Genomic DNA, 8,544 nt, shown 5'->3' with positions numbered 1-8,544 from the left:
CTTGTTGCAGAAGGTCGTCATCGCCGGGGCCCGATGGTGTGACATACTCCGCGCTCGCCAACCTTGGCCAAGAGGCTCGACGGGTTCTTCTGGACTCATACAACAAGTCATGGTGCGAGGGCATAGTTCCTAATGCATGGAAGACCAGTCGTCTCGTACCACTCCTTAAACCGGGAAAATCGCCACTCGACATTTCAGCATACCGACCAATTGCACTCTCCAGCAGTGTCGGGAAAGTCATGGAAAGAATGTTGTTAACACGCGTGGAATGGTACCTAGAGCGATACCAAATTTACCCTGCATTTATGTCTGGGTTTCGACGTGGCCGCTCTTCCATTGACAATGTGGTTGACCTTGTATCGTCCGTCCAGCACCAAAAAAACTTGAAAAGATTGACTGCGGCACTATTCTTGGACATAAAGGGCGCCTACGACAACGTAACGCATCAGGCCATTTTGGACGCATTAGAAGCTGCTCAGATTGGAGGCCGCATGTTCAGCTGGATACGCAGCTATTTGTCAGGGAGGTCGTGTTTTGTCCAGACTGAAGACGGACCAACCTCTTCGCATCTAAATTCGCGCGGAGTCCCGCAGGGTGGAGTGCTGAGCCCAACTCTTTTCAACATAGCTCTCGTCGGCCTGGTTGACTCATTGCCACAATCAGTCCAGATCTCAATATACGCCGATGATATCTGTATTTGGGCATCAAGCGTGACCCGTCCCCAAGTTCGTGCGAGACTACAAAAGGCGGCAACGATACTGACGTTATACCTTCGTCAGCAGGGCCTAAATATTTCAACCGAGAAATGTTCCCTCGTGGCGTTCACGCGAAAAAAAATGACAAGTTACCCCATATATATTAATGGCAACGCCATTCCCTATGAGAAAAACCATCGCTTCCTTGGCGTTGTTATCGATAGGAACCTCTCGTGGAGTCCCCATCTTTACGACATGCGAAAGAAACTGACAGCGATTGTTCATATTCTCTCCTTCCTCGGGGGAAAGTCCTGGGGTGCATCTGTACGCTCGATGCTTCAACTGTACCGTTCGCTGTTCCTGGGATACATGCGGTATAGCTTTCCCATTTTAAACAATATCAGAAAGACAAACCTTCAGACACTTCAAAGTGTTCAAGCGCAAGCTCTAGGAATCTGCCTTGGGCTACCTAAATGTGCCTCAACGGCAGCCACTAATCTTGTCGCTGGGGAGCATCCTGTTACTTCACACATTGCTGTTGAAACCATGAGAACACACATTCGGCACCTCACGCGAGTTCCGAGTCATCATCTTGCAGCTCTTCCCGTACTCAGACCACATACTGCATTTGCAAATGTAATTCAAGCTCACCGTGCCTATCTTCCTTCGCAGTTCGCCCACCCATCAAGATCATGCTCACCCATATGGAGTCTCCATGAACCCCGGGTGCACCTATCTATTCCTGGAATTAATAAGAAATCTGATTTATCATTGCCTGCTCTCAAGCAACTGACACTGCATCATTTGCATTTTAACCATACACACCGCATACATGTCTACACAGATGGCTCAGTGACTTCAACAAGCTCTGCTGGGTCTGTGGTGATACCGGCCAGGTCTATTTTAATGAAGGTGAAGACTACCTATCTCACCTCTTCAACTGGTGCAGAACTAGCTGCCCTACGGGCTGCAGTTCAGTTTATTAGTCAGGAATCTGCACATGACTGGACAGTTTTCACCGACTCTAAAGCAGCCCTTCAAGGCCTGAAAACTGCACTACGCCGTGGGTCACACGAACAACTCGTTGCCGAAATCCGCAAGTTCTACCATGACGCCACATTGAAAGGACATAACATAATTTTCCAGTGGCTGCCGGGCCACTGCGGCATTCATGGCAATCACCAGGCTGACGAAGCTGCCCGTTCTGCCCACAATGACGGAATCCCCGTTAATATTCCCGTAACGAGAGCTGACGCAGCGTGTGGGCTTCGTTCCTTGAGGCTGGAGCTCACACTTTCAGCGTGGAACTCTGGTGTGTTGTGCAACCGTCGCCTCAGGACTTTGGACCCTGGACTGCGCCTCCGTCTTCCGTGTAATGTAGCGCGTCGTGAAGCAACACTACTGTGTCGTCTATGGCTCGGTGTTGCCTTCACGAATAAGTATGCCTTCCGGATCGCGATGGCCGACAGCCCCTCTTGTGTGAACTGCGCCTGTGATGAGACAATCACCCATATCTTGTGCGAGTGCCCTGCCTTTGTAGCCGAAAGACATAAGCTGCGATGTGCTCTGGACCGCCTGGACCCTCGCCCTTTCACAGAGGCCAAGATCCTCGGTCCGTGGCCACAACAGTCAACTGCCATCAAGGCTTACAAGGCACTCTTTCGCTTTTTGAGAGCGACTGCCTTAATTGACAGACTGTGATTATTTCCCGTTACTTCTCTCTTTCCTCTTTAATTCCCCTCATTCCCTTCCCCTGTGCAGGGTAGCCAACCGGAATCCTTCTGGTTAACATCCCTGCCTTTCCCTCTCTCTCTCTCTCTCTCTCTCTCTCTCATTGAACGTGACGTTCTTAAGTTTCGGTGGGCAGTAAATATTTAGAATGTGTACAGGTGGGTCAGACCGCTTTAGGGGCAGCACTGAAACCATCGTGTATGGGAAAGACGGTGTTGTGGGAAGTGTGAGCTCCTGCGCAGTGTATCGCTTGTGAACAAGTATACATGTCTGCGGGTTGTGTTGAAATGTAGTGTAGTTTGTTAGTTTGGCACCGGCGCCGGGTTCCTGAAGGGCAACCACGGCGACGAGGAACTCAAGGTTCTCAAGATAGAGGCGGAGATGAGTCCGCTTCTTGTGGTCCTTGAGACCTCGGCAGTTCCACTGCGTTAGTGTAAGCGGCTGAGTTGTTCTTGCTCGCGACTTAGGGTTGGGGGCCATGGTCGGAGGCGGAAGGTGGGGTCACGTTGTTAAGACTCCCCAGTCCGCTAGTGCCCGGCGCAGACGTGCAGGACGCTAACCGCCCCTCAAAATTCAATAGAGCTATTCCCGATGAGTTTGACTTTTCGGAAGACCCAAACGCCGGCGCCGTGCCGAGGAGACAGATGAAGAAAGGCAAGAGCGGTTGGCTAAGCAACGCGCCTAAGAGTCACTACTTTACGGACCACCAAAGCATGTTCATTGGAATAAACAAAAGTAGAAGTCATGTTGTGTCCAGAGTAAATCCTTTAGTTGCACAAAAGGCGAAGCCATGCCAAACTGCCAGCAGAGCCAAGCGCAGCCAGGGAGCTATTGCTTTCGCAATCACCCAGGCTTAACCAGAGCTAAGCCACAGTTAATTTTTCTTAGCGGTCTTTGCATTCGGCCACCAGTAGTGCTGCGCTGTGGCATTTACGAGTCAGCAGACGCAGTTAGCTGCACAGAAAACCACCGGTATCTCCAAACGACGCCAGATAGTTCCTGATTGCTGCCTTAAAGGTGCAGTGAAGAGGAATCTGAACTCGTCTTTTTGCCGCGGGAACTTCATCTACACGTTCCGAGCATTCTTAGAAACTGCGATTTATTGCCCTGTGTGGCCGATTTCCCTAATTAAATGGAATGAACGTCCGGTTCCCGCCTTTTTTTTTATTCTCCCCGTACGGTGGGCGGAGTCGACCAAAGCGCGGAGCGCCTTTCACCCAGTCCCGTGGCGGGTTGCCGCTCTGCCATCCGCGGAGTAATACATAGTAATCTGTAGAAGCAAATAGTCCGCGCGTATTTTTATTTCTGCGGGCTTATTTTGCGGCTATATTATTTGCGAATGAAACTGTTTATTCACGGAAACCTAAAAAACCAAATAAAGCAAAGCCTCCACGGAGCTGGCTGAAAGTCATTCCACGCGTTGGTTGACTCCGCCCACCGTACGGGGAGAATTCAAAAAATAAAGGCGGGAGCCGGGAGTTAATTTGATTTAATTAGGGAAATCGGCCACACAGGGCAATAAGTCAAAGTTTATAAGAACGCTCGGAACGTGTAGAACGAGTTCCCGCGGAAAAAAAGAGGAGTTCAGATTCCTCTTCAGTGCACCTTTAAGCCTTTGGTGACGTCATCGGACAATTTTTTGATATCGTGGGTGATTGCCATTTCACGTTGGGGAATGCGTACTGTAGGGTCTACTTTTAAAGGAAACCTCCCGTAGCCTGGCTCCCGCGTTTCCCGTTGCGCCGCCTTCGATAACCAGCGACATTGGACAACACCAGGCGTATTGGCGGTCAGTGCGGAAGTTGTAATTGTGATCAGCCTCGCTTCGTCTGCTACGGCGCTCTACTGGCACTTGGCTTGACTTGGAAATCTGGAATGCAAGGGCTGAACTAAACGTATAAACTAGATGTGCCTGGCAGCTATATATAAGAGGAGTATTTCTGGATATTACATTTATTTCACCTTCTGGAGTAATTATTCTGCGATGCATAAGTGATGCAGGCGCGACATCTCCTCTACTCGTCCACTGCCGTCCTGAAACTATGACAAACTCCTTCCGCTGCAGCGGGACAATCGTTATGAGAAAGCAAAAAGAGCACCCCCCTTTTCTTTTTCCAGCTTTCTGTCTTTTGTGCCGCCCGCACCCTCGGTTGCTTTTCGGAGGCCTGATACATCTTTTCCTGTTGTCACTATATCTGCTTCGTCCCAGTTAGTTTGATGGCCAGTCTCATGCGCATGTTCCGCGATGGCGCTTTTTCTCAGGTTTTATTTTCGTACAAGGTACTCATGTTCTTTCAGGCCTCTCGTGAAATCATTCGTTGCGTCCATGTAAACTGATCAACAGTCGGCGCAGACAATTTTGTAAACCACGCCGGGAAGATGGGCGCGACGAGCTGGTCTTTCACGTTTATAAGCTCATTTCGTATCTTCCTTGTTGGGACACGTGCAACATGGACGCCGTCCTTTCGGAACATCCGCCCCAGCACCTCGATGATACCTGATACATACGACCACGAAATGAAGACAGCGGACTTGAGAAGCGGACTAAATGACTTGAGAAGAAACTGCTACCCGCTTTCCTTCATTCGGAACACGCAAAAAAGGTTGACTCTATCGAAGAAGCCTACTGCCAAGGAAGACAAAAGTGCTAACTCACCGAAGCCGAAACGAGCTTCTATTCCCTTTGTATCAGGAATCAGCGAGGCGCTGGCGGGGATGTTCCGCAAGCACGGCGTCCATGTTTCCACATGTCCCAACAAACAAGATAAGAAATGAGCTTGAAGACGTGAAAGACTAGCTCCCTCCTGCCATGTTTTCCGGCGTGGTTTTCCGACCTGCATCGACTGTTCATACGTTTACACAGGCAAAACGACAGATTTTACGAGACGCCTGAAAGAACGTGAGTACGTTGTACAAAAACTAAAAGTAACAACAAACGCAATCGAGGAGCATGCGCAGGAGACTGGCGATGAAATCAACTCCGATGAAGCAGATATACTGAGAATGGAAAAGAATGTATCAGCCCGCCGAAATCTCGAGTCACTAATCATCCAGACTACGCCTAACACAATAAGTAATAATCATGGCACATTGCACCCTCTCTACGTGAGCTGTCTAAGGCCAATACTAACCGCTACAAAAAGCCCTGGCCGTCCAGCCGGTTGCTCATTCTGAACAAGGGAGCCGTAGCGCCGCCGAAACGTCATCAGTGTTTGATCAGTGATGACTGAATCTCATCAAGCCCCATGATTCCTGACCAGACTGCACATGGTAGACTGCAGTCGCTGAACGATAGACTGTCAATTCGGCCGAAACATACATTCTATCACGTCTGGCGTGGCTGGCTCCTTGGATATGCGTAAAGCGGACGCGTTCTCCAAGCATTCCGCTAGGTCTTCGAGCCGACAATCATCGATGATTTTTCTCAGTTCTGCCGTGCTGGCATCTCTGTACGGTGTATCGCTCGTTGTATCACGCGCCGCTAATAGACAAATAAAGTCTCCCATCACTACTAGTCTACGATCGACATTGAAATAGTTTTTGAGTCCCTCAAACATCTGTCGTCTTTCCTTGAGTACATTAGGAGCATACACGCATATTACCCGCCATAGCTCAGAACCAAAAATAAAATCGCAAAGAAGTATACATCCTGCATGGTCCAACCATACGGCCTGAACATCAAGCCCAAAACGTTGGCGAACAAAAAGAACATAGCCTGAACTGAGCTATCTCTGCACGCGGAAGTGGTGGTTGCAAAGTGCCTGCACTCTGCTCACTGTGGCAGCGAAAATTCGAAACAAGCACTGCCGAAACCCGGGATTCAACCAGGGACCTTTAGATCTTCAGTGTAACGCTCTTCCAACTGAGCTATTCCTTTTTTCTTTGTTGCCGACTTCGGCGTTCATAACAATGTAAATTGACAAAACGCGTCAACCAAGCTTTGGCTGACATAGTATGTTAATTTTTTTTTTCAATTTTGTCAAAGCGTCAAGCACATCAGCCGATTCTGGCGTTTCAGGGAGCTCGCCGTACACTTCTCTGAAATGTACAACACTTTGAATGAAATGTTCCTGTACAGAACGAACTTCTACATCAGCATTGTTGAACTGCATTCTTATTTTCCACAAGCTATGCAGGTCCAGGAGAATAATTGCATCCAATGGAATGTCATCTGCGTCGTATAACGGTAATAATCTTATGCCGTGGGAATCTAAGGGTAAGTCTTTTTTTCAAGTCCTTTGAAGAATATTTCGGAAAAAGCGTGGGTCCCAACAGCCCAAAAACACATGTTCTATGGTTTCAGCTTTCTTGCATAGAAAACAGTTAGTTGAGCCGGGAATGAAGATGCCGTTAACTTGCATCCATGTTTTGAATGATAATGTGTTAGTGTGAAGTTCAAAGAAAAAAAGATTTGACTGATGGCGATAGTGGCATATTCTTTACTCTCTTAAGAACATCTGCTCCTGGGCCTTCACGATGCGGGAAACGGTACATTGGTACAGGTAGCATTATGACCACTAAATCCTTATCCAGTTTTTCTACTCCTACGTCACGCAAATATTCCATAGAAAATTGCACGTGAAACATCCTATACGCGAGTATGATCTCTCGCAAATCCCCTCTCACGGTTCCACCCATACTTTGGCACGAGCACACAAGAAACTCTGGAAGTAATCGACCTAGCCTAGTTTGCACTACGGTGCGAAGGAACATATCGTTTTGATCTCGGAGGTACATAAAATGCGAGACCACTTGTCGCAGAAATGTGTGTGCCAGTATAAGCCCACCTTTCTTCACGGACAAAAACAAATTTATTCGACTGGTCTTTTCCCAAGTCGAAGACCAATTAAAAACGGCAAAAACAGGATGTATTTCTTGAATGTTGACTCGCGCTGCGCTCAGCACACTCGTCACATACCATATCTTTGCGGCAAGGAAAATATTACAAACCGTGGCGCGTAAGAACATGGACAATGGTCGTCCTTGCCAGGCGTCAGTTTTTTCTTTGACTTTCGCTGCTCGCTCATTCTAGTACCGAACAGGCTCTCGGTAAAAATCAAGTGGTACTAGTAGATATACTGTCGGAATGGTGGACCAGCGCATTCGAGAATAGTAGTCGGGCGTGACTTCCCAACTACCTTGCCAGTACCCGTATTTTTTCCCAGTTGACCTGAGCCAAAGTGGATCTACAGAACTTGTGTACTAAATCTGTGGCTTCACAAACACTTTCTCTATCCGAACAGAAAAACTGCAATGTCATCGGCATATGCCAAGATTTTCTCTTTCGCTGACTGCAGCCTGAAGCCCATCATGCGGTCGTTATTCTGGAGAGCCATGCAAAGTGGCTCTAAGTAGGCTGCAAATAGCAAGGGTGACAAAGGACACCCTGCCTCATAGAAGACCGTACTTGCAGGCTCTCTGTGAGGTCTCCGTTGACAGCAGTTCGAGTTGTACAATTTGCGTGCGCCATTTTCACGCCCTCTTACTATCTCGCCCACATTCGAGTAATCTAATATGACAAAGAGCACTTCATGTGAAACACGGTCAAACACTTTTGCCAAGTGCAGCTACGTCATCGCCACTTGGTCGTCAAAGAGTCGCAGCATTCTAACACTGATCGCGCTACGTGTGTGTTAGTTGCGATGCTTCGCCCCTTTATACCACATGTCTGATGTGCCCCTACCAGCCTGGTTATGACTCCCTGATTTTGTTTGCCAGAACCTTCATGAATATTTTGTAGTCAACGTAGGTGAGGCTTATCGGACGATAAGAGTTCAACAATAGGCTTTTTTCCAGGTCATCAGTTTTTGGTATGAGCACAGTGTGTGAAGTTGTAAACGACATTGGAACATGTTTTGCTTCGCAACATTCTGCAAATACTTTAAGCAGGACAGGGACTAATATAGTTCTAAATGTTTTGTAGAAAGCAGGCCCCAGGCCGTCGGGGCCAGGAGCTTTACCAACTGGCAATGCGTCTATCGCGTGCTCTATTTCTTTCATGGAAATAGGTTGCTCAACACGCGTTTTCATTTCTTCGTCAAGTTTCGGCATAAACGGTAGGAATTCACTGCAAAACCCTTCTTCAGCTTTTCGTGAATAACCCAGTACGTCTTTGAAG

The sequence above is a fragment of the Amblyomma mixtum genome, chromosome 10 (genome assembly GCF_055824585.1).
Source record: "Amblyomma mixtum isolate Tamu chromosome 10, ASM5582458v1, whole genome shotgun sequence".
NCBI classification, from domain to species: Eukaryota; Metazoa; Arthropoda; class Arachnida; order Ixodida; family Ixodidae; genus Amblyomma; species Amblyomma mixtum.
Note: the sequence above shows the minus strand (reverse complement) of the source record.